Below are 27227 nucleotides of genomic sequence, written 5' to 3'. Positions count from 1 at the left end.
ATGGTCTCGATCTCCTGACCTCGTGATCCGCCCGTCTCGGCCTCCCAAAGTGCTGGGATTACAGGCTTGAGCCACCGCGCCCGGCCAATTTTTGTTGAGTTTCTTAATTTGATATTTCTCTTTTTGATTTATAAATTTCTTGTGTGTATAGATTCATCTGGTAAAAACCTAAAGATAACTTCATAGAAATGGTTCTCTTTCAGAGAGGTCCATCGGAGTTATCTGGATACACTTTCCAAAATGATGTGCCCAGGCCCCACCCAAGACTTAATGAATTGAAATATCTGAGAGTCAGGCTCTGGGCGTGTACATTTTGAAAAAGCTCCTCGGATGGTGCTGACTTGCACTGTGTTGTGTTTATGCAGTAGTAAACTGATACGTGTTTTCAAGGATCTTGCTGAAGACAGATGGGAGGAAACCGAGCTGAAAGGATCAGAAAGAGGAAGGGACAAGGCAGAAATTACGACTCAAATGTGGCAGGGTTCTCAGCTCAGACTTAAGCTGTACTTACCTTAGAAGTTTGCATAGGCCGGGCGCGGTGGCCCAAGCCTGTAATCCCAGCACTTTGGGAGGCCGAGACGGGCGGATCACGAGGTCAGGAGATCGAGACCATCCTGGCGAACACGGTGAAACCCCATCTCTACTAAAAAATACAAAAAAACTAGCCGGGCGAGGTGGCGGGCGCCTGTAGTCCCAGCTACTCGGGAGGCTGAGGCAGGAGAATGGCATAAACCCGGGAGGCAGAGCTTGCAATGAGCTGAGATCCGGCCACTGCACTCCAGCCTGGGCGACAGAGTGAGACTCCGTCTCAAAAAAAAAAAAAAAAAAAAGAAGTTTGCATTGGGAGATATATCTGGGCATGCCTAGGTGACTGGTGGGTCAGTCATCAGGGTTCCCTTTTTATAAGGGAACATGGATCCTTCTGGGAGAAACTTCATTTTAAATTGAGAGACTTTTTTCCCCAACATTTAATTGAAAAATTTTTAATCATACAGAAGGTTGAAAGAATTTGCCCGCCATTTAGATTCAATAGGTGCTATCATTTTGCTATATTTGCTTTATTTGCTAATTTTTATAGCCACTGATGATCATTACCTGAATCAATTATTTCATTGAGGAGTGGGCATTGGCAAATGGTGATTTTTCTGATGTATCATTTCTTCTACATTTATTATCTACATTCATCTATTAAAAGAGAACTTCCCTTTATCAATTGGAGATGAAGTAAATTTTCCAAAAAAGACATCATAAATGCTTCATCATTTTAATTTAGAAAGAGTTTTCGGGAACCTATGTTTGGTTTAAGGACAGTTGACCTACATTGTAGTGAACAGATGAGCTGAGCATAGCAGAGGCTTGTGCATATTTTTCTACAGCCCAACCCTCAGAATGCTAGAGCAAGGTAGCCGCAGTGAAAAATAGTGTAGAAATTACAGTGGCTTATCACTGAGGACAGAAAGACTTGGCAGCATGATCTTGGCTCACTCCAACCTCCACTTCCCGGGTTCAAGCAATTCTCTGCCTCAGCCTCCCGAGTGGCCGGGATTACAGGTGCCTGCCATCACGCCTGGCTAATTTTTGTATTTTTAGTAGAGATGGAGTTTCACGATCTTGACCAGGCAGGTCTTGAACTCCTGACCTCGTGATGCACCTGCCTTGGCCTCCCAAAGTGCTGGGATTATAAGCGTGAGCCACTGCACCCGGCCCAAAAAGGTCCTGTCTAGGTAAAGGAAACACATAGGTGAAAGTGATGGATAGAGTTTGAAAAGCAGAGAAAAGATGGCAGGTGGCTCAGACTGAAAGAGAAATTTCAAATATATTAGTTAACTAGTTGAGGAAACCAGAGAATCTCTGGATATTTAATGACAGGCTTAAATAAGCTGATCTTTGTTGGAAGTCAGCATTGCATGAATGGTTGAAGGGCGAAAAACATGATATATCTTTTTATTTATTCAAGTCTTCTTTTGTGCTTCTCAGTGACGTGTGATGTTTTTTATGGTAAACACTGAGATTTAACAAAATATAAATTAAATGTTTATTCTTGATAAAATGAATAGCTCCTGAAAAGTTAAAATGATCTAGAAATAAGAATTCTTTTAATCTATACTGAATGTAGGGGTTGTGGTTACTAAAAATTAGTCAAACCATATTTGGGAATTAAAGAAATAATGATTGCCAGCTGGGTGTGGTGGCTCACACCTGTAATCTCAACACTTTGGGAGGCCAAGGGGGGTGGATCGCTTGAAGCTAGGAGTTTGAGACCAGCCTGGCCAACCTGGTGAAATCCCATCTCTACTAAAAATATATATATATATAAATTTGCTGGGTGTGGTGGTGCACAGCTGCAATCCCCACTACTTGGGAGGCTGAGGCATGAGAGTCACTTGAATGTGGGAGGCTGAGGTTACTGTGAGCCTAGATTGCGCCACTGCACTCCAGCCTGGGTGACAGAGCGAGACTCTGTCTCAAAAAAAAGAATGATTGCTTTTTCCCTTTCACTTACAGTTTTTTTTGGAAAGATAAAACGAAGTAACTTTCTTGTTATCTCATGTTTCTTGTAAACAGTGATTTCTTGGTAGAGAAATGAAAATTGTTTCTTAATTGGAAGAAAAGAAATTGACAGCTATTGCTGTGGTTCTATTTTTATTATTTATTGGCTAAATGTACATAGACTGAAAGGAAAATTAAAAGACAAACTATACACTAAATCTGGAAAACTGCATATGTTATAATCTGCATTTCATACAATTAAGGGATAATTTTATACATATTTCCTCAAACAGTAATATAATTAAATTATGCTTAGTATTCAACGAAGTGATTAGAATTCAGTTATAGTGGTACTTAGCTTTTAAAAAAATGTAAAAGTTACCATGTTTTTACAGAGTGGAAATACAGTAATTAATAAAAGTGTTTGGTTGTGTAGGCTATTTTCTTTCCCCCTAGTGAAGTTAATCAGTTAGTTTTGTGCTCCATATGCAGTCGTTGGATCATTTTAAAATGATCAATGATCATTCTTAAATGTGTCAGTGAAAAGCACCAAACTTTGTAAATTATTTGAAGAGATTTATTCTGAAACAAATATGGGTAACCATGGCCTGAGGCACAGTCTCAAGAGGTCCTAAGAACATGTGCCCAAGGTGGTTAAGTTACAGCTTAATTTTATAGGTTTTATGGAGACATACAACATCAATTATTACATGTGAGATATATATTGGTTTGGTTTGGAAAGGTGGGACAACTCAAGATGAGGAGGGGAAGGAGGGAACTTCCAGGTCATAAGATTTTCTGATTGGCAATTGATCGAAAGAGTTATTATTTAAAGACCTAGAATCAATAGAAAGGAATGTCTAGGTTAAAATAAGGGGTTGTGAAGACCAAGGTTTTATCATGCAGATGAAGCCTCCAGGTAGCAGGCTTCGGAGCTCTTATCAGACCCAGACCCGAAAAGGTGCTACACTCTTAATTTTCTTAAAGGTGCTACCAGTTAATTTTCTCCTGGATCAGGAAAAAGACCTGGAAAGGAATGGGAATTCTCTATAGAATGCAGATTTTCCCCACAAGAGACAGCTTTGCAGGGCCATTTCAAAATATGTCAAATAAATACATTTTGGGGTAAAATACTTCAATTTGTTTCAGGGTCTGCTATCCATTATGTGATGCTATACTAGAATCAGGCTGGGATTTGATGTCCTATTGCTACAAAAAATCTGTTTTGTTAGTCTTAAGATCTCTGTTTTAGTGTTAATGCTGATCAGCTGCACCTGAATTCCAAAGCAAGGAGGGTATAATGAGGCATGTCTGACCCCTACTTCTCATCATGACCTGAACTGGGTTTTCAGGTTAATTTTGGAATGGCCTAGGCCGAGGGAAGGGTCAATCAGCTAACTGGGGGTTTAGAATTTTATTTTTGGTTTATAACTAATTATAATAAATGAATATAAAAATGTAAATAAAATATTTAGAGCTGGAATTTCTAATTTGTTTTGAAAATTTAATTAAATACTGGTAAACATCTTATAAAAATAAAACTAATTATGACTCTAGAATTAACACCCAAATGTCAGTATAAAACTGGGACCCCCAAACTCACTATGCTAAAGAGAATAACTTACTTCCTACTTATTACATCTAGACATATACACACATAGATTCAAGAGTAAGTAATATGAGCTGGTCATGGTTGGCTCATGCCTCTAATCCCAGTACTTTGAGGGGCCAAGGAGGGGGAATCATTTGAAGCCAGGAGTTCAGTATCAATTCTGGTGTTACCGGAAAGGGTTCCTGATCCAGAACCCAAGAGAGGGTTCTTGGATCTTGCACAAGAGAGAATTCAAGGCAAGTCCATAGAGTAAAAGTGAAAGCAAGTTTTACAAAAGTAAAGGAATAAAAGAATGGTTACTTTCATAGGCAGAGCAACAGCCTGAGTTGCTGGTTGGCCATTTTTATGGTTAATTCTTGATTATATGCTAAACAAGGGGTGGATCATTCATGAGTTATCCAGGAAAGGGAGGCAATTCCTGGAAGTGAGGGTTCTTCCCCCTTTAGGTATGTATGTATGTATGTATTTATATTTTTATTTTCGAGACAGAGTCTCTCTCTGTCACCCAGGCTGGAGTGCAGGGCCATGATCTTGGCTCACTGCAACCTCCGCCTGCCAGGTTCAAGCGATTCTCCTGCCTCAGCCTCCCAAGTAGCTAGGACTATAGGCATGTGCCACTACGCCCAGCTAGTTTTTGTATTTTTAGTAGAGACAGGGTTTCACCATATTGGCTAGGCTAGTCTTGAATTACTGACCTCGTGATCTGCCCACCTCAGCCTCCCAAAGTGCTGGGATTACAGATGTGAGCCACTGTGCCCAACCAGTCCCCTTTTGGACCATATAGGGTAACTTCCTGATGTTGCCATGGCTTTTGTAAACTGTCATGGTGCTGGTGGGAGGGTCTGTTAGCATGCTAATGCGAAGACACTCATTAATTAGTATATAATGAGTATTGAGGATGACCAGAGGTCACTCTTGTTGCCATCTTGGTTTTGGCCAGCTTCTGTACCACAACCCACTTCACTGGCAAGGTCTTTATGACCTGTATCTTGTGCTGACCTCCTGTCTAATCCTGTGACTAAGAATGCCTTAACCTCCTGGGAATGCAGCCCAGTAGCTCCCAGCCCCTATTCAAGATGGAGTCACTCTGGCTTAAACGCCTCTGACACTGGCAACATAGTGCGATGCAGACTTAAGAAAAAAAGTACTAGCCAAACATGGTGGCTCACTCCTATAGTTCCAGCTAGTCAGGAGGCTGAGGTTGGAAGAGCTCTTCAGCCCAGGAATTTGAAGTTACAGTGAGATATAATCATTGCTGCTACATTCCAGCCTGGATGACAAAGCAAGACCCTGTCTCTACAAAAAATTTAAAAAATTTTTTTTAAAGTATAATACTAATTATTTAATATTACAGACTGTTTCTTAGCTACCATGTATAACAGTGCTGAATAATATACCAATTAGTGATTATCACTGGATATTCCAAGTGAAACCTGAAGAAAAGCCAAAAAAAGGGACATCTGACACTCTGAGACATTGGTAAGGTATCTACTTCATTCATACTCTCAGAGAGGAAGGATTTGTCAAACTAATTTATTTGTATTTTCTCTTACCAAAGTGTTTCTACTTTTGTCCAAATTTTCTCTGTTATCCAAAGCACAGTTTGTCTCTGACAGCAGAGGTACAACCTACACACCTAGATAGCATGCCAGGGTAGTCACCGTTTTGTTTTTTGTTTTTGTTTTTGTTTTGAGATGGAGTCTCACTCTGTTGCCCAGGCTGGAGTGCAGTGGTGTAATCTTGGCTCACTGTAACCTCTGCCTCCCAGGTTCAAGCGATTCTCACGCCTCAGCCTCCTGAGTAGCTGGGATTATAGGCGTGCGCCACCACACCCAGCTAATTTTTGTATTTTTAGTAGAGGCTGGGTTTCACCATGTTGTTCAGGCTGGTCTCGAATTCCTGACCTCAAGAGATCCAACTGCCTTGGCCTCTCAAAGTGCTGGGATTATAGGCATGAGCCACTGTGCCCAGACGGTCACCTTTTATTTTGAGCAAGAGCTGTGCAGAAACATTTACTTGGAGCCTAAATGAAGTTAGTGTCACAAAAGGGAATACTTGAGGTTATAGATTGCACTGGGGCAGCTCTGAGTGCTGGATTGTGGTGACATATACCAGTCTGTTTTCTCATAAGTTGACAGCCTTCTCTCGATGATACATAGGGCCTTGTAATGTGTGGGGCCTAGGCGCCCAGTTCTAAGGTTGGCATTGAGTCTTAGCATTAAGTATGCACATGTTCAGATCATGCTTCTATTTTCCAGTAGAGTAATCATTCCCACAGCTGTTTCTTTTACTTTTACTTTTTCTTTTTCCTTTTTATTGAGACAGGATCTCATTCTATCACCCAGGCTGGAGTGCGGTGGTGTGATCAAGGCTCACCGCACCCTCAACCTCCTGGGTTCAGGTGACTCTTCTGCCTCAGCCTCCTGAGTAGCTGGGACCACCAGTGCATGCTACCATACCTGGCTAATTTCTTTTAAAATTATTTGTAGAGACAGGGTTTCATTATGTTGCTCAGGCTGGTATCAAACTCCTGGGCTTAAGCAAGCCTCTCACCTCGGACTCCCAACGTGCTAGGATTACAGGTTTGAGCCACCGTGTCCAGCCACATGGCTCTTTCTATCATTCTGTATTCCAGAGATCACCAGTTCTAGTCTTCTGCAGGGGTAGTTGCTCAATGTCATGAGTAAGAGAGGGGAACTACAGATCTACCTCCTTTTAAGTTTTGTATTAATTTTTTTAATTTTGAAATAATTTTAGATTTATAAAACTGTTGCAAAAATGGTACAGAGAGTTCCTGTGTACTCTTCATCAAGCTTCACTATTGTTAACATTTTTCATAATCATGGTGCATTTATTGAAACTAAGAAATTAACATGAGTACGATGCTATGAAGTAAACCATAGACTTTATTAGGATCTCACCAGTTTTTCCGCTGACGTCTTTTTTTTTGTTTCAAGATATCACATTGTATTTGGTCATGATGACTCCTTAGTCTCCAATCTGTGCCAGTTTTTTTGGTCTTGTCTTTCATGACCTTGGCGATTTTTGAAGAATAATGGCCAGGTATTTTGTAGGATGCCCGTTAACTTAGATTTGTCTGATATTGGGATTTGTCATGATTAGACTGGGAATATGGGTTTGGGGGAAGAATACCACAGAGGTGAACTGCCCTTTCCTTTGCATCATATGAGGGGTGCATGATATCCACGTGACTATGAGTGCTGATGTTAACCTTGATCACTTGGTTAAGGTGGTGTCTGAAAGGTTTCTCTTGTTACTCTTTTTCCATTCTTTATTCTTTAGAAGCAAGACACTAAGTACAGCCCACAATCAAGGAGTGGAGAATTCATTTTAAAACTGCATTCGACCAATCCTTATTTAATACTCCCCCACCCCCACTTGCAAAAGTTCACTTGGTTCCTGACCCTTTAGAAGATTCTGTGGTATGTATCAGCTTAGCTTTTGGCTTTTCTTACTGTATCCTAAGTCATTTTTCTGTTTTCCAGTCTCCAAAATTTTGTTGCTATTGTCTCTTTTCTTCTCTCTGTATTTGTAGGTTTGTGAGTTTTTTTTTTTTTCTTTAATCCCTTTACTGCAGCTTTAGTGGGGCTTCAGAGAGATTAAAATTGGATTTTTATGTTCAATCTGCCTTCTTTATTTGGAAGTTCTGGGAGAAACATTTGTGTGTGTGTGTGTGTGTGTGTGTGTGTGTGTGTGTGAGACAGAGTCTCACTCTGTTGCCCAGGCTTAGGTGCAGTGGCATGATCTCGGCTCACTGAAACCTCCACCTCCCAAGTTCAAGCAATTCTCCTGTCTCAGCCTCCCGAGTAGCGGGACTACAGGTGCATGCCACCACACCCAGGTAATTTTTGTATTTTTAGTAGAGATGGGGCTTCACCATATTGGTTAGGCTGGTCTCGAACTCTTGACCTCAGGTGATCCAACCCACTTCAGCCTCCCAAAGTGCTGGGATTACAGGCATGAGCCACCGCGCCCAGCCAGAGAAACATTTTATCATCATCAAAATTGATATTTAATCTGTGTTTAGATTTGCCATTTCTGCTTGTCATAGTTCTGCCATTGATATAATACATGAAATTACTGAATACTTTTTGGGCACCATTGTTACATTTTGTAAAGAATTGTGAACAAGCAGAAATTCAGTTCACAGCTAGAGAAGAAAGTCTTCTAGTATTGGCTGGTGTGACTAGTACTAATTTTCAAAGGTAAATTAGGGTTATTGCTATAAAGCAGGGATTACAGTGGGGTGCTTCTGTATACTCCAATGCCCAGTTACTAAGGTTACCAAAAAACAAAGCGGAACTGGACACCTCAGGGGTCAAAGTTTGAGTCAGTCCACCAGGCAAAGAACCTTAACTGGTATAAGCTAGCCAAAGGCAACCTAAACTTGAATGGGTAGATGAGGGGAGTTACAATATCCACTATGGCTTCTTGACCAGTTACATAAAGGAGGACTGTAGCTCTCTGTGTATCTGCTCTCTCTCCTTTCTCTTTCACCTTTTGTTTTCCTACACTTTTATAGAGTGTTTTGATATCAGATATGTTTACCATTTACTGACTGAGTTGCACTTTTTTATTTTTTATGCATTTTTAAAATTTTTATTACTTTTTCAATAAAGATAATGTATCTGTTACTACATCTATGTAATACATCTGTGTGGCTTATAAATATCATTCTATACTGTACTCAGAACAGCAGATACTGTTCTGTACTCTGCTTTCGTCGCTGCATAATATATACTAGTGCACAGGAAGAGTCCTTCTCTTTTTCAGCTCTGTAGATGTACTAATATTTATTTAACCAATGCCCTATAGAAAATGTCTTGAGTTTGTTTCTCATTTTTGGCTTTACAAACAATGCTGAAGTGAATAACTTCATATGAACCTCATTGTGTAGGTTTGTAGCTGTATTTGCATAAACATTCTCAGAAGGAGTAAAGATGTAGAGTATCAATTTAGTATTATAATGTGTCTAGAGTACATTGTAATAACATTATATAACAGGGATTATCTATCATCTGTTTTAATAGGGACAGTCAGGAAAATAGCAATCATTTCTAGTACTTACAACAGGGAAAATTTAATGCAGGAAAGTGGTTACCAGGTGTTGGAGGAACTGAGTACCTAACAGAGAAAGGGGAGTAATTCAGATATTAGTAACAACAGAAAACCATTGCCTGTATCCTGGAAAGACAAAAGTAAGAAGACAAGAATCACTGAATTCTGGAGCTGGAGGTCATTTACTGGAGGCTAGGGTCTCTATGGACCTGTGTGATGAGAACTGGAGTCGCTGAGGAGATGCAGTCACTGCCAGAGAAGTGACTGAGTTAGAAGAGGAAGGGGGAGATATGCCCTAGTTTATTCCTATTCCTTTCCTCCTCATCCTCCAGTCTTTCAGAAACCAGCTGATAGTGAGTCTGGGAATCACAATCAATGGGGCAACCCCTTGAGATACAAAGCAGAGCAGGAAAGGGCAAGGAATGCATTTGAGGACAAATGGACTCCGAATCCATATTGTTCATCCGTTCTGCTACTCAGCATTCAAGTTCACCCTTCTACCCATGTTTGATACCTTCATACTTCTGTCCGTCATACAAACAAGAGGAGAGACACCAAGTCCCATCAACCATTGTATCCATCTCAAGTTTGCGATCTACTGGTGATCCTCATTCCTTCCCATCAGGTGTGGGTGTGTCTTTTTGTGGCCTGGTGACCTACGAACTAAATTGTAAATTAAGCAACCACCAACACTTTCCATACAAAACTGGGGGGAAGGGAAAGGGGACAAAATAGAAATCATTGGTTAATATATACATAACAAGTACACACGAATGCTACAATTCTTGTTGCTGTAAAAAGTCACAAGGATTAAGTGGATTTTTATCATTCCCTTCTTCTACCATTTATTCCATATTTCCTTTGTTTTTAGCTAGGACTGGTTTTTAGCTAGGACTGCAAATGGTTTGGGTTCCTTACTTGCAGGATGACTGTATCTGTCAGGATACAGCCAGAACAACAGAAACCACAGTTGGCATTTCAACAGAAATAATTTAACATAAGGAATTGGCTAAGGAGTTTGGGGGAACAAAAAAAGCAAAAAAAAAGGTTGGGAGGCAGATATTGAACATAGATATAGTAACTATAGAAGGAAACTACCACGCCTGCAGGTGAAGACACAAAAGGAAGTTTGCACAAAAGGAAACTTAAAGGAGAGGCATCTCAGACTTCTGAGGAGGGGCCACTGCCTAACTCTTGCTGGATCATTGATAAGATATATTGAGGCTGGTTCTAGGAATGCCAAAAAAGTTGAGTGTTATAAATGATAGCCACTTGTCAGGAAGGAAGCATATCTCGTCTCACTCCTTCTGCCTTGAAGAACTAACAGGAAACCAACTGGCAAAGTAGAAATATAGTTCTCATAGTCCCAGCCCTGTGGTCATAAAGAAGAGTATAAATGTGTGAGTTTGGACTGAGAGACAATGGCATAACAACTGGGACAGCTCATTACCTTGCTTACTCAGTATTCACACACAACTTTCTCTGTATTTTTGAGCTTCTCATACAGCAATTTGAAAATGGCAACTTTTTCTTTTTCTTTTTTTTTTTTTTTTGAGACGGAGTCTCACTCTGTCGCCCAGGCTGGAGTGCAGTGGCCGGATCTCAGCTCACTGCAAGCTCCGCCTCCCAGGTTTATGCCATTCTCCTGCCTCAGCCTCCCGAGTAGCTGGGACTACAGGCGCCCGCCACCTCGCCCGGCTAGTTTTTTGTATTTTTTAGTAGAGATGGGATTTCACCGTGTTCGCCAGGATGGTCTCGATCTCCTGACCTCGTGATCCGCCCGTCTCGGCCTCCCAAAGTGCTGGGATTACAGGCTTGAGCCACCGCGCCTGGCGAAAATGGCAGCTTTTTCTTTAGCAAGATACTGCTATCCTTTGTAGAAATTGACAGTCTTGGCTGGGGGCAGAGATTCATGCCTGTAATCCCAGCACTTTGGGAGGTCAAGGCAGGTGGATCGCTTGAGCCCAAGAGTTCGAGACCAGTCTGGGCAACATGATGAAACCGCATCTCTACTAAAAAAAAAAAAAAAAAAAAAAAAGCTGGGTTTGGTGGCACATGCCTGTAATCCCAGCTACTCAGGAGGCTGAGGCATGAGAACAGCTTGAACCTGGGAGGTTGCAGTGAGTGGAGATCACACCACTGCACTCCAGCCTGGGTGACAGAATAAGACTCGGTCTCAAAAAAGTAAATAAGTAAAAATAAATAAATTGACACTCTCACCCTTTCCCCATAAACAGATGATCCCAAATTACATTAGTCTCTGGATTATGTGTTAATTACTCCTCAATTCAGTAAAGTCCCTTATGAACCTTCTGTAACCTAAAGATGAAATTGTACCCCCGGCGAGGTCACCGGCGCGGGCTATGGCTGCAACTTCCCTCATGTCCGCGTTGGCTGCCCGGCTACTGCAGCCCGCGCACAGCTGCTCCCTTCGCCCTCGCCCCTTCCACCTCGCTGCAGTTCGAAATGAAGCTGTTGTCATTTCTGGAAGGAAACTGGCCCAGGAGATCAAGCAGGAAGTGCGGCAGGAGGTAGAAGAGTGGGTGGTCTCAGGCAACAAGCGGCCACACCTGAGCGTGATCCTGGTTGGTGAGAATCCTGCAAGTCACTCCTACGTCCTCAACAAAACCAGGGCAGCTGCAGATGTGGGAATCAACAGTGAGACAATTGTGAAACCAGCTTCAATTTCAGAGGAAGAATTGTTGAATTTAATCAATAAACTGAATAATGATGATAATGTAGATGGCCTCCTTGTTCAGCTGCCTCTTCCAGAGCATATTGATGAGAGAAGGATCTGCAATGCTGTTTCTCCAGACAAGGATGTTGATGGCTTTCATGTAATTAATGTAGGGCGAATGTGTTTGGACCAGTATTCCATGTTACCAGCTACCCCATGGGGTGTTTGGGAAATAATTAAGCGAACTGGTATTCCAACCTTAGGGAAGAATGTGGTTGTGGCTGGAAGGTCAAAAAATGTTGGAATGCCCATTGCAATGTTACTGCACACAGATGGGGCGCATGAACGTCCTGGAGGTGATGCCACTGTTACAATATCTCATCGATATACTCCCAAAGAGCAGTTGAAGAAACATACAATTCTTGCAGATATTGTAATATCTGCTGCAGGTATTCCAAATCTGATCACAGCAGATATGATCAAGGAAGGAGCAGCAGTCATTGATGTGGGAATAAATAGAGTTCATGATCCTGTAACTGCCAAACCCAAGTTGGTTGGAGATGTAGATTTTGAAGGAGTCAGACAAAAAGCCGGGTATATCACTCCAGTTCCTGGAGGTGTTGGCCCCATGACAGTGGCAATGCTAATGAAGAATACCATTATTGCTGCAAAAAAGGTGCTGAGGCTTGAAGAGCGAGACGTGAAGTCTAAAGAGCTTGGAGTAGCCACTAATTAACTATTGTGTCTTCTGTGTCACAAACAGCACTCCAGGCCAGCTGAAGAAGCAAAGCAGGCCAATAGAAATGCAATATTTTTAATTTATTCTACTGAAATGGTTTAAAATGATGCCTTGTATTTATTGAAAGCTTCAATGGGTGGGTGTTTCTGCACATACCTCTGCAGTACCTCACCAGGGAGCATTCCAGTATCATGCAGGGTCCTGTGATCTAGCCAGGAGCAGCCATTAACCTAGTGATTAACGTGGGAGACATTACCATATGGAGAATGGATGTTTCACTTTGTCAAACTCGGTTACACATTTGCCTTTTCTAGGATTGCATTTCCCAAGTGCTATTCTAATAACAGTTGAATACTCATTTTAGGTACCAAACCTTTTGAGTTCAACTGACCAAACCAAAGGAAAAGTGTTGCTAGAGAAAATTAGGGAAAAGGTGAAAAAGAAAAAATAGTAGTAATTGAGCAGAAAAAAAATTACTCTAATTTATATGTGTATTGATTGGTAACCAGATTTATCTAAGTAGAACTGAATTGGCTAGGAAAAAAGAAAAACTACATGTTAATCGTTTTCCTACGCTGTCTTTTTGAGGCTTAGTCATTGGGAAAATGTTTAGGATTATTCCTTGCTATTAGTACTCATTTTATGTATGTTACCCTTCAGTAAGTTCTCCCGATTTTAGTTTTCTAGGATTGAAAGGCTTCTTTTATACATTATTCATGTGTGTTGTCATATTTGGCTTTTGCTATATACTTTAACTTCATTGTTAAATTTTTGTATTGTATAGTTTCTTTGGTGTATCTTAAAACCTATTTTTGAAAAACAAACTTAGCTTGATAATCATTTGGGCAGCTTGGGTAAGTATGCAACTTACTTTTCCACCAAAGAACTGTCAGCAACTGCCTGTTTTTCTGTGATGTATGTACCCTGTTGACTTTTCCATAAATTTTTTAAGAGTTTGAGTTAATATTGAATTTAATTAGACTTTCTGATTAAATGTGTTTTTTTTTCTAATAAAACACATCTGTCTGGTGTGGTATGAATTTCTGAAAAAAAAAAAAAGATGAAATTGTAAAGTTAACAATTGCCGTTAATTTTTAAAATTACAGTGGGAAAGGAGAAGAAAAAAATATATACAGTAATATATAAATACACACATATACATTAAGCAAGTAAGAAATAACGCTTAGTTATTAGTCTTTATTTCTGTCTCGTCACGAGCCTGTGGTTAGTGTCCCTTCCTCCCCAGTTCATTTCATGCTTCCTGTACTCTGAACCAGCATTTACCAAGTGGTATGATCCAAACTGTCATTCCTGAAGGGTCTGAATCTTCAGTGGTCCTGTCTTTTCTTGGTTATTATAGTTTACCATTAACTTTTACTATCAGCAATGGGAATATAGTGGTGCCATGTACCATGAATGACAGCATCCCCATATATAGTCCTTCCTGGCCTCACTTTGTAGCAGCAACCCAATGTTTCTTTAGTTGTCAGGATCAGTCACTCCATCCAGTAATTCCCTTCTTTGCCCATTGGTTCAGTTGCATGTGGAATCTAAAACAGCCATTTAGCTGTTAGAAATTCAATGGAAACATTCTGTCTTGGGAATAAAGCAGAGTTCAAGTTATGGGAAGAAGAATTCTGTGAAGAAGTGTAATAGTAAGAAAAGCCACTTTCTCTTCTACTCCTTGACTATGGACTTGTGTATTGTGGCTTTGGGAGAAATAGTGCCATACATTGGTCAATGGCTCAAAGCATATATTGTTCTTTGCAGACAGGCCCAACCTTACAAAATGTTTCTCAGCTCAGGTTGTAACTGAGTCTGTAGTAGGCCATTCCATTGTTAAATTGGGCCAGATATTTCTAGATGGTGGGGTGTGCTGTAAGACTATTTCTTTCTATGATTTGCAAACTCTAATTACACTTCCAAGATGTGTTCCTTAGAAGCTGTGTTGACTAGGATACCATGATATTGAGTAAGGAATTATGTGGTAGTGTTGGCAGAAACACAATGGGCAGGAAAGGCAAATCCATACACAGAATAGATGTCTATTCTAGCACAAACAAATGGCTTTCATTTCCATGATGGAAGGGGTGCTTTATAATCAATGTACCAACACACAGTTGGCTGATCACCTTGGGAAATGGTGCCATATTGGAGACTCACAGTTTAGATTCTGTTCTTGATAATTTGGGCACTCAGTGCCAACAGATTAGCTTTGTGAGGGGAAGTCCACTTTGTTGGGTATGTGCTTCATTTCTGCCACTATGACCATTTTGTACATAAGCCCATTAAAACAGAAGATGAGGAAAGATGCTGACTGATAGTCCCAGAACAAGTCACTTTGTTCACTCCTATTGTTGAGGCCTCCTCTACAGTGGATGTACCTTGGTAAGCACTCACACAAATTCCTTCACATTTAGCACTCATTCTGAAGGATCTGTGCATGTGTCTCTTCTTCAGTCTTCTTTGTTATCCATCTTCCAGGCTTGTTCTTTTCAATTTCCTGACCAGGTGACCAAAGCATTATTCACTGTCCACAGATGAGTGTACACCTGTACCACAGGCCATCCTTCCTTCCTGGCTGAGGGGACTTCAAGGTGTACTGCCAAAACTTCTGCCCTCTGGGAGGGTTTTCCTTCACCATTCCCCTTCAGCGGCATCTCTGAGTGAGTATACTGGTACTAGTGTAATGTGGACACCCTTCTGTGAACCAGGCCCAAGTTGGTTTAAATTTGTTTTTAATATTTTTTTAGAAAATTTTAAATTGACACATAATTGTACATATTTATGAGGTACATAGTTATGTTGTGATTTATACAATGTATAGTGATCAGATCAGGGTAATTAGCATGTCCATTACCTCAAACATTTATCATTTCTTTGTGTTGGGAACATTCAATATCCTTTTTCTAGCTATTTGAAACTATAAGATATTATTAATTATAGTCATCATATAGTGGCATAGAACACTATAACTTATTTCTCCTATCTATTTGTATCCTTTAACAAATCTCTATCTCCCTCTTCCCCCTACTCTTCTCAGCCTTTAGTATCCTTTGTTCTACTTTTTTACTTCTATGAGATCAACTTTTTTTTAGCTTCCACATATAAGTGAGAACATGCAGTGTTTGACTTTCTGTTCCTGGCTTATTTCACTTACCATAATGTCCTCCATTTCCATCCATGTTGCCCTGAATTACAGGATTTTATTCTTTATTATGGCTGAATAGTACTCCATTGTGTGTGTGTGTGTGTGTGTGTGTGTGTATGTATATATATGACATTTTTCTTATTTATCCATCTGTTGTTGAACACGTAGATTGATTCCATATCTTGGCTCTCATGAATAGTGCTGCAGTAAACATGGGGATGCAGGTTTCTTTTCAATACATTGATTTCCTTTCCTTTAGATAAATACCCAGTAGAGGAATTTCTGAATCATATTGTGGCTCTATTTGTAGTTTTTTGAGGAACCTCCATACTGTTCTTCCTACTGGCTGTACTAGTTTACATTCCCACCAAGTGTATGAGAGTTCCCTTCTGTCTGCATCTTTGCCAGCATTTTTTTTTGTCTTTTTGGTAATAGCCAGCCTGACTGGGGTGAGATGTTATATCATTGTGGTTGTGATTTACATTTCCCTGATAATAGATATTGAGCATTTTTTCATATACTTGTTGGTCATTCGTATGTCTTCTTTTGAAAAATGTTCAGATCACTTGCCCATTTTTTAGTCATATTGTTTGTTTGTTTGTTTGTTTGCTGTTGAGATATTTGAGTTCCTGTATATTCTGGATATCAATCCCTGGTCAGATGAGTAGTTTGCAGATATTTTCTCCCATTCTGTAAGTTGTCTTTTCACTGTGTTGATTGTTTTCTTTGCTGTGCAGAAGCTTTTTCGTTTGATACAATCCCATTTATTTTTGCATTTGTAGCCTGTGCTTTTGAGGTCTTATTCATAAAATCTTTTCCCAGAGCAATGTCCTGAAGCATTTCCCCTAAAAGCTTTCTTCTAGTACTTTTATAGTTTTTGTTTTACATTTAGGTCTTTGATCCATTTTGAGTTGATTTTTGTGTATAGTGAGAGATAGGGGCCTAGTTTCATTCTTCTGTGTATAGATATTCAGTTTTCCCAGCACTATTTATTTATTTATTTATTTGAGACAGGGTCTTGCTTTATCACCCAGACTGCAGTACAATGGTGCAATCATGGCTCACTGCAGCCTCAACTTCCCAGGCTCAAGTGGTCCTCCCACCTCAGCCTCCCAAGTCACTGGGACTATTGGTGCATGCCACTACACCTGGCTGTTTAAACAATATATATTCTGTGTGTTTGTAGAGAGGGGTCTCCCTTTGTTGCCTAGACTGGTCTTGAACTTCTGGGTGCAAGCAATCCTCCCTGCTCACCCTCCCAAAGTGTTGTGATTACAGGCATGAGCCATCATGCCTGGCCCAGCACTGTTTATTGAAGAGACTGTCCTTTCCCCAATGTATGTTCTTGGTCCCTTTGCCAAAAATCAATTGGTTGTAGATACATAGATTAATTTCTGGATTCTCTATTCTGTCTCATTAGTCTATGTGTCTGTTTTTATATCAGTGCATGCTGTTTTGGTTACTGTGGCTTTGTGGTATATTTTGAAGTCAGGTAGTATCATGCCTCTAGCTTTGTTTTTTGGCTTGTGTTTGCCTTGGCTATTCAAGATCTTTTGTGATCCTATATAAATTTTAGGATTTTTTTGTTTCTATGAAGAATGTCTTTAGTATTTTGACAGGGATAAGGCCCAAGTGTATTTTTCCCCCTCTTTCAACAGGTCATAAGGAACTCCCCATGAAACCACAAGTGCTGGTTGAGGGAGAGGCCAAAAGGCATCAGAAGTAGGTACTGTGGGGGTCTGGGCCACCTGCTTGTGTAATTTGCTTGTGCTCTGAGCTTGCTCGAGTCTGTTCTTGCACATACTATGTCTATTTGATAATGGATTGCTGCTGCACACTATTATAGCTAGGTCTTGTTTATAATGGGCAAGTTATGTCATGTAATAGTTAGGTCATGTAATAGGAATTCCACAGTTAAACAGTTTCTACCAGGGCATAATAGTGAGCTATGAGCTGCTTCTTTAAGGGAGCAGAGGAGGGTATGGTTCTGTAAGCTAGCTACGTGTTGTGTCATTTTCCTGTTGAGACTTGCCAAAAGAGCTGTGCAGCATTCTTACCACAGACACTTGGAGCACTACTGGATAGACAGACTGGAATGGCACTGCCTCGACCCACTGTAGAGCCTTCTCTTGCTTCAGGCACTATTCAGAAGTAGCAGCCTTACAAGTTACTTGGTGTAACCGGATCAGAGTAGAGCATCCACTTGTGGTTTGTGTTGCCTACAAAATCTAAAGAGGCCCAGGACTGGCACAATAATCCTAAACTTGGAGAACAAAGACTGCATAACATTACCTATTGATATAGCGGCCAGACGTGACTTTGGTTGTTTTCCCTTCATATGTGGTTGTATATAAAATAGTATATTTTGTTAAGTAGGAACTTTTTTGGACTTGTATTATGGTAAGACAAGTATATGTGTCCTGTAAGTTGTCTGAATATTTCTTTTTTTCTTTTTGGTCTAACTAGCATCTCTTGGTCTGGGCAAACTTCCCTTCCCAATTTGGGTGGTTCTGATGAGTAAAGGTAAATTACCAGATAGCAAAGCAAGAGGGCATTCTAGAAAATAAGATCAGTGGAAGCAAAGGCCTATGGGCATGGTGGGTTCTGGGAGCAGTAATTAGTTCAGTTGAGTAGTAAGTAGCACTAGAGGTTAAGAGTATGAAGAGTGGAGTGTTGGGAGATAAAATTGGAAATGTTAGGTAGGGCTATACTGGAAGGAGCTTTATGTACCATATAAAGAAGGTGGAAAAAATCCTAGGCTGAGGGAAACGTAGTGATGATTTTTTTTTTTTTTTTTTTGCAGGGCTGTAATGTGATCACATCACATTGGTGTGAAAGATATTCCTTGAGGGAGAATTGGAGATGAGCAATACTAGGGGTAGAACTATTATTTAAAATTACCTAGTAATTCTGAATGAAATGATGAGACATGAGCTAAGTAAGGTAGTGCGAATTAGAGGAGAAAATGAATTTAAATGATACATAGGAAGTGGAATTGACAGACTTGGTGGCTGACTATATGTGGAGTGGGAAGAGAGAACAAGAATTTATATATGTGGTTAAAAATGTTATACTTGTGTGACACAATCTGGTTTGAGCTTGAGTGGGATTCAGAGAGATCTGGGCCTAGTGTAGAGTGACCAGCTGTTCTGGTTTATCCAAGATTAAAGGATTTCGATTTCTTAGGATGTGAGACTTCCAGTGCTAAAACTGTGAAAATCCCCAGCAAACCAGGACAAATTGGTCACACTAGCCTAATATGAACGGGTGGACAGATTAGTGACAGGAGCTTATCGGCATAAGCACTGAAACACCTTCTGGGGTAACCATGACTTGGCAAGAGAGCCTTTAGTGGTACAAGGAAATGGTGGTCCTTGATAATGCGTGGTATTTGCCATTCAAATCTATCCTACCAATGGATCCAGTATGGGGTTCCACGGAGAAAGGGAGTTGGAAGTAAAATACGAAAGAACTGTTTCACTAATCTGTGACCCCGTTTAACAGAGTATAACTCAGAGGGGACAGATTCTTTCTCCCCATGGACTACCCCACAGCTCTGGAAACCTGAGGGCTTTAGTACATTGGGAAATTCAGTTAAATACAGGTTGGGGGAGTTGCAAGGGATGGAGAGGGTGGGGAAAGGGAGAAGGAGGAACTGGTAACCTGTACTGGTACAAGAAGAACTAAAATGCTTAGCAGAGCAGAATAACATCTGTGCAGTGGGGCATAAATCAGTGAAATATTAGTTATTACAGCAAAGGTGACATCAGCAGGCTTTTCTTGAAGCAATTCCTTTCAGAAGGAAATGTGTTGATTACTTTCTTTGTTATGTTGCACCACCTACTGGTTATTCTCATGTACTTTTTCCTAGTTAGCTGTTTAAAAGAAGGTAGGTGAATTAAAAACTTGAGCTGTTTCCAAAGTCGTCATTTATTCGTTCATTCATTCATTCATTCACTTCACAAATACTAAGTATGTGTACCTTCTGTATTCCAGTTACATATCTAGGCATTGGGGTTACAGCTGTGAACAAAACTGAAAGAACCCTGAACTCATTGATGAAAGAGTACATTTCATTTTTTTCCCTATGTGAATGTTCTGTTTTCAAAGCACCATTTACTGAAAAGATTATCTTTTTTCTTTAGGACTCTGCAGTGCTGTTACTGTTATATATGAAGTGTCCATTTATGTGTGAGTCATTGCGTAATCTCGGTTATGCTCCCTTGATTTGTTTGTCGATTTCTGTGACAATATCATATTGTCTTTATGATTTTACTTTATAATCATTATTAATATTTAGTACAACAAGAATTCCCACCTTACTTTTTAAAAGAGTGTTTGGGTTCTTGGCCTTTAAATTTTCCATAAAGTTTAAAATCAGTCTGTCAAATTCTGTCAAAAAAACCCTATTGAGAATATTTATTGGGGTTGAACTGAATCATTAAATCATTTTAGAGTGAACTGACATTTTTATACTATTGAGCCTTCCAATTCACTATTTACTTCAGTCTTCCTTAGTGTCTTTCAACAGACATAAAAGTCTTATATATCTTTCGGTACATTTATTTGTAGATACTTGATTTTTTTTAGGCTAAAAAGGCATCGTTAAAAAATTATTTGCTAACAATTGGTGTTTAGAAATATAACTTTTGTCGTACTGATTATTCATCTAGGAATTTTGCTAAATGCTCTTATAATTTGAATAAATCTCTTTTTCCTACATATACAATTTATTGTCTGTAGATAACTATACCATTAATTTATTTTTCTTATCCTTCATGTACTAGTTAGAAGCTCTAGTATAACATAGAATAGAAATGGCGATATTAGGCAGACTTTAATTGTCCCTGACTTTAGAGGAAAAACTATTGACATAAAACACTAATTTTCTTTGGTTTTCTACAGATGCTTTTTATTAGATTAGGAACTTTCATTCTATTTCTTTTTTTTAAGGGTTTAAAAATAATGAATGGCTTCTTTTGAGAAATGTCTGTTCATATCCTTTCCCCACTTTTTGATGGGGTTGTTTGTTTTTTTCTTGTATATTTGTTTGAGTTCTTTGTAGATTCTGGATATTAGCCCTTTGTCAGATGAGTAGATTGCAAAAATTTTCTCCCATTCTGTAGGTTGCCTGTTCACTCTGATGGTAGTTTCTTTTGCTGTGCAGAAGCTCTTTAGTTTAATTAGATCCCATTTGTCAATTTTGGCTTTTGCTGCCGTTGCTTTTGGTGTTTTAGACATGAAGTCCTTGCCCATGCCTATGTCCTGAATGGTACTACCTAGATTTTCTTCTAGGGATACAGCCAACAGACACATGAAAAAATGCTCATCATCACTCGCCATCAGAGAAATGCAAATCAAAACCACAATGAGATACCATCTCACACCTGTTAGAATGGCCATCATTAAAAAATCAGGAAACAACAGGTGTTGGAGAGGATGTGGAGAAATAGGAACACTTTTACACTGTTGGTGGGATTGTAAACTAGTTCAACCATTATGGAAAACAGTATGGCGATTCCTCAAGGATCTAGAACTAGATGTACCATATGACCCAGCCATCCCACTACTGGGTATATACCCAAAGGATTATAAATTATTCTGCTACAAAGACACATGCACACGTATGTTTATTGCGGCACTATTCACAATAGCAAAGACTTGGAATCAACCCAAATGTCCATCTGTGACAGACTGGATTAAGAAAATGTGGCACATATACACCATGGAATACTATGCAGCCATAAAAATGGATGAGTTTGCGTCCTTTGTAGGGACATGGATGCAGCTGGAAACCATCATTCTTAGCAAACTATCACAAGAAGAGAAAACCAAACACCGTATGTTCTCACTCATAGGTGGGAACTGAACAATGAGATCACTTGGACTCGGGAAGGGGAACATCACACACTGGGGCTTATCATGGGGAGGAGGGGAGGGGGGAGGGATTGCATTGGGGAGTTATACCTGATATAAATGATGAATTGATGGGTGCTGACGAGTTGATGGGTGCAGCACACCAACATGGCACAAGTATACATATGTAACAAACCTGCACGTTATGCACATGTACCCTAGAACTTAAAGTATAATAAAAAAAAAAAAAATGAATGGATATTAAGTTTTATCAAATACTTTAGAAATTTTGCATCTATGTAGAAATACTATAACTTTTTTTCTGCTTGAATCTTTTAATATGGTGAAGAACTGGTACCAATTCTACTGAAACTATTAAAAAAATTCGAGGAGGAAAGATGCCTCCCTAACTCATTGTATAAAGCCAGCATCACCCGGATACCAAAATCTGGCAAAGACACAATGATAAAAGAAAACTACAGGCCAACATCCCTGATGACTGTATATGCAAAAATCCTAACAAAATACTAGCAAACTGAATCCAGAAGCACATTAAAAAGTTAACTCATCATGATCAAGTTGGTTTCATTCCTGGGATGCAAGGTTGGTTCAACATACACAAATCAATAAATGTGATTCACCACATAAACAGAATTAAAAACAAAAACCATATGATCATCTCAATAGACACAGAAAAAACTTTTTATAAAATTCAACATCCCTTTATGATACAAGCCCTTTAAAAAAATAGTCACCAAAGGAACATACCTCAAAATAACAGCCATCTGTGATAAACCAGCCAACATCATACTGAAGGGGCAAAAACTGGAAGCATTCCCCTGGAGAACTGGAACAAGACAAGAATGCCCACTCTCACCACTCCTATTCAACACAGTAATGAAAGTCCTTGCCAGAGCAATCAGGCAAAAGAAAGAAATAAATACATCCAAATAGGAAAAGAAGAAGTCAAACTATCTCTCTTTGCTGATGGTAGGAATCTATACATAGAAAACCCTAAAGACTGCCAAAAGTCTCCTAGAACTGATAAACAACTTCAACAAAATTTCCAGATACAAAATCAATGTACAAAAAGCAGTAATATTTCTATATACCAATAACATTCAAGCTGAGAGCCAAACCAAGAATGCAATCCCATTTACAATGCTGCAAAAAACCAAAAACAAACAAAAAAACCCCTAAGAATACAAGTAATGACGAAGGTGAAAGATCTCTCCAAGAACTACGAAACACTGCTGAAAAACCCATACATGGCCAAACAAATGGAAAAACAGTCCATGCTCATGGATTAGAAGAATCGATACCATTAAAATGGCTAAAAGCAATCTACAGATTCAATGCTATTCTTAACAAGCTACCAATATTATTTTTCACAGAACTAGAAAAAACTATTCTAAAATTCATATGGAACCAAAAAAGAGTCTGGATAGCCAAAGCAATCCTAAGCAAAAACAACAAAGCTGGAGGCATCACATCACCAAGTTCAAACTATACTACAAGGCTACAGTATCAAAACAACATGGTACTGGGGCAAAAACAGACGCATAGACCAATAAAACAGAATAGAGAACACAGAGGTAAAGCCACACACCAACACCCACCTGATCTTTAACAAAGTCAGCAAAAATAAACAACGGGGAAAGGACTATCTATTCAATAAATGGTGCTGGGATAACTGGCTAGCCATATGCAGAAAACTGAAACTGGACCCCTACCTTTCACCAAATACAAAAATTAACTCAAGATGAATTAAATATTTAAATGTAAGACCTCAAACTATAAGAATCCTAGAAGAAAACCTAAGAAACCCATTCTGGACATCAGCCTTGGGAAATAATTCATAACTGAGTCCTCAAAAGCAATTGCAATAGAAACAAATTGACCAGTGGTACCTAATTAAAGTAACAAGCTTCCAATTAAAGCTACCAATTAAAGTAACTATCAACAGAGTAAACAACCTACAGAATAGGAGAAAACGTTTGCAAACTGCATCTGACAAAAGTCTAATATCTAGAGCTATAAGGAACCTAAACAAATCAACAAGCAAAAAACCAATAACCCCATTTAAAAAGTGAGCAAAAGACATGAACAGACACTTCTCAAAAGAAGATATACAAGAGGGCATCAAATACGTGAAAAAATGCTCCACATCACTAATTGTCAGAGAAATGCAAATCAAAACCATAATGAGATACCATCTCATACCAGTTAGAATGGCTATTATTATTATTTTATTTTTATTATATTATATTTTAGATGAAATCTTGCTCTGTTGCCAGGCTGGAGTGCAGTGGTGCGATCTCGGCTCACTGTAAGTTCCGCCTTCCGGGTTCACACCATTCTCCTGCCTCAGCCTCCCGAGTAGCTCACTGCAACCTCCACCTCCCGGTTCAAGAGATTCTCCTGCCTCAGCCTCTTGTGTAGCTGGGTCTACAGGCACACCCCTCCATGTTACAAATACAGCTAGTTTTTGTATTTTTAGTAGAGATGGGGTTTCACCATGTTGGCCAGGATGTCTCGATCTCTTCACCTCGTGATGCACCCGCCTCAGCCTCCCAAAGTGCTGGGATTACAGTTGTGAGCCACCGCGCCTGGCTGGCTATTATTAAGAAATAAAAATAAATAGATGCTGGCAAGTCTGCAGAGAAAAGGAAAACTTACAAACTATTGGTGGGAAAGTAAATTAGTTCAGCTACTGTGGAAAGCAGTTTGTTGAGTTGTGTGATGAATTACAGGAAGTTACAAAGATGATTCAGAGAGTTCTATTAGCCTTCACCAGTTACCCCTAATAGTTGCATTCTTGTGTAACTATAGTACAGTATAAAAACCAAGAAAGTAGCATTTTTCTTGTCTAATTTTGCCAGTGGTTTATCAATTTTATTCTACATACCTTACTCATCAGATAAATTATTTGCAAATATTTTCTCCCATTTTATGGTTTGTCTTTCCACTTTGTTGACAGTATTCTTTGATACACTAAAGTTTTGTATTTTGATGAATTCTAATTTATTTTTTTCTTTTGATTGTGCTTTTGGTGTCATATCTAAGAAACCATTGCCAGCTGTGCACGGTAGTGCATGCCTGTTGTCCCAATTCTTGGGAGGCTGAGGTGGGACGATCCCTTGAGCCCAGGAGTTTGAGGTTTTAATACTGTAGTATAGTGAAACAGTGTATTATAGTGAAATAGCATAGTGAAACTTTATCTCTAAAAAAAAAAATTCTTTTTAAAGAAATAAATCTTTGCTAAATCCAAGATAATGATTTATTCCTATATTTTAGTCTAAGAGTTTCATAGTTTTAGCTCTTATGTTTAGATTTTTTATCCATTTTGAGTTAACTTTTGTAAACGGTCTGAGGTAAGGGCCTAGTGTTATTTTGTGGGACAATTTTCTTCTTATGTCATTTGTAATTTTATATTTTTCTAAAATAATTTCTATTTCATTCATATATTCAAATTTATTAAAATTGCTTATAATATGCTTTGTTAGCTTTTAAATATCTGTATTATTGGTAACAGTAGCTCCCCTTTTCTACATGATACTGTTACTTGTGCTTTCTTTTTTTCTTGTCTAATTTTGCCAGTGGTTTATCAATTTTATTAGTCTTTTTAAATAGAAACCACTGTTAGCAAAGAAATAGAACATTGTCAGTCTTCTTTTCTGGGCACTAATGATGCTCTAGACCTAGGCCTAGATAACTAGTTGGGTTTTGTTTGTTTGTTTGTTTGAGACAGGGTCTTACTCTATCGCCCAGGCTAGAGTGCAGTGAGTGCACAGTAGCACCTCACTGTAGTCTTGACGCCCTGGGTTCAAGTGATTCTCCCACCTCAGCCTCTTGAGTAGCTGGGACTACAGATGTGCACCACCACGCTCAGCTAATTTTTACATTTTTCTGGTAGAAACAAGGTCCCACTATGTTGCCCAGGCTGGTCTGAAACTTCTGGACTCAAATGATCCTCCTGCCTCAGCCTCCCAAAGTGCTGGAATTACAGGTGTGAACCACTATGCCCAGCCATAACTAGTCGTTTTTGCTACATATTACTCAACTACATATTACTCAATTAATGTTTTTGCTAAACATTACTCATTCATTCAATACATATTTTGAGTACCTACTCAAAATATGTATTGAGGATACATCAGTGAACAGACAGGAAATCCTGCTCTCATGAAGCTTACATTCTGGTCAGGGAGATAGATAATAAATAAATAAAATAGGTAAATTACATAATATTTTAGTACCTTAGAAGGGATTAAGGCCTATGAAGAAAAATAACTAGGGAAAGGTTAAGGAGGGAACGGACTACTGGAATTTAAAAAAATGGTAGACATGCAAGACCTCATTGAGGGTACATATTTTTTAAAAATTAGTTTGAAATAATTATGTGTTTACAGGAAGTTACAAAGATGATTCAGAGAGTTCTATTAGCCTTCACCAGTTACCCCTAATAGTTGCATTCTTGTGTAACTATAGTACAGTATAAAAACCAAGAAAGTAGCATTAGTATAATGTGTGCGTATAGTAGTATGCCATTTTATCACACATATAGATTTCTGTACCAATACCACAGTCAAGATACTGAACTAGGCTGGGAGCAGTGGCTCACACTTGTAATCCCAGCACTTTGGGAGGCTGAGACGAGCGGATCACTTGAGGCCAGGAGTTGAAGACCAGCCTGGCCAACATGGTAAAACCCCGTCTCTACTAAAAATACAAAAATTAGCTGGGTGTGGTGTTGCGTGCTTGTAGTTCCAGCTACTTGGGAGGCTGAGGAATGAGAATTGCTTGAACCTGGGAGGTGGAGGTTGTAGTGAGTCGAGATCATGCCACTGTACTCCAGCCTGGGTGATGGAGCCACACTCTGTTAAAAAAAAAAAAAGATGCAGAACTATTCCATCCTCACAAAGATATTCCTTATGCTGTGTTATAACACAAAGGTATCTTTATAGTTCACCTTACTCCCCTCACTTCTACCATCACTAACCCCTGGCAACCATTCATCTGTTCACCTCTCTAATTTTGTCATTTCAAAAATGTTACATAGATGGAACGTACAGTATGTAACCTTTTGAAACGATCTTTCTTCACTCAACAAGATGCCTTTTTGGTCTATCTGAATTCCTTTCTTTGCTGAGTTGTATTCCATGTTGTGAGTATACCAGTTTGTTTAACCATTCACCCATTGAAGGACATTTTGGTTGTTTCCAGTTTCTGGCTATTACAAATAAAGAGCCATGAGCATTGGTGTGCAGGGTTTTATATAGACATAAGATTTCTCTAGGACAAATACTAAAAGTGCAATTTCTGGGTTGCATGGTTGTAAATATTTAGTTTTTTAAGAAACTGCCAAAATATTTTTCAGAGTGGCTATACCATTTCATCATCAGTAATGGTGGGATGAGAAATGTTGTTGCTCTGCATCTTGCCAGAACTTGGTATTGTTACAATTTTTTATTAATATTTTGGCTCTTCTAATAGAACTTGGCTAATTTTTTTTTTTTTTTTTTGAGATGGAGTCTCGCTCTGTCGCCCGGGCTGGAGTGCAGTGGCCGGATCTCGGCTCACTGCAAGCTCCGCCTCCCAGGTTTACGCCATTCTCCTGCCT

General features: G+C 39.3%; 1 pseudogene across 1 annotated transcript; it reads left to right on the top strand.

Moving 5' to 3' along the window:
• Positions 1–11522: 11522 nt before the first annotated feature.
• On the top strand, positions 11523–13637 carry LOC105501429 (annotated as a pseudogene). The gene has a single exon (XR_001000191.1). The product of XR_001000191.1 is annotated as a bifunctional methylenetetrahydrofolate dehydrogenase/cyclohydrolase, mitochondrial pseudogene (transcript).
• The last annotated feature ends 13590 nt before the right edge of the window (positions 13638–27227 follow it).

This window comes from Colobus angolensis, unplaced genomic scaffold, assembly GCF_000951035.1.
Source record: "Colobus angolensis palliatus isolate OR3802 unplaced genomic scaffold, Cang.pa_1.0 Scaffold71, whole genome shotgun sequence".
NCBI lineage: Eukaryota > Metazoa > Chordata > Mammalia > Primates > Cercopithecidae > Colobus > Colobus angolensis.
Note: the sequence above shows the minus strand (reverse complement) of the source record. Positions and strands in the feature narration are given on the sequence as shown.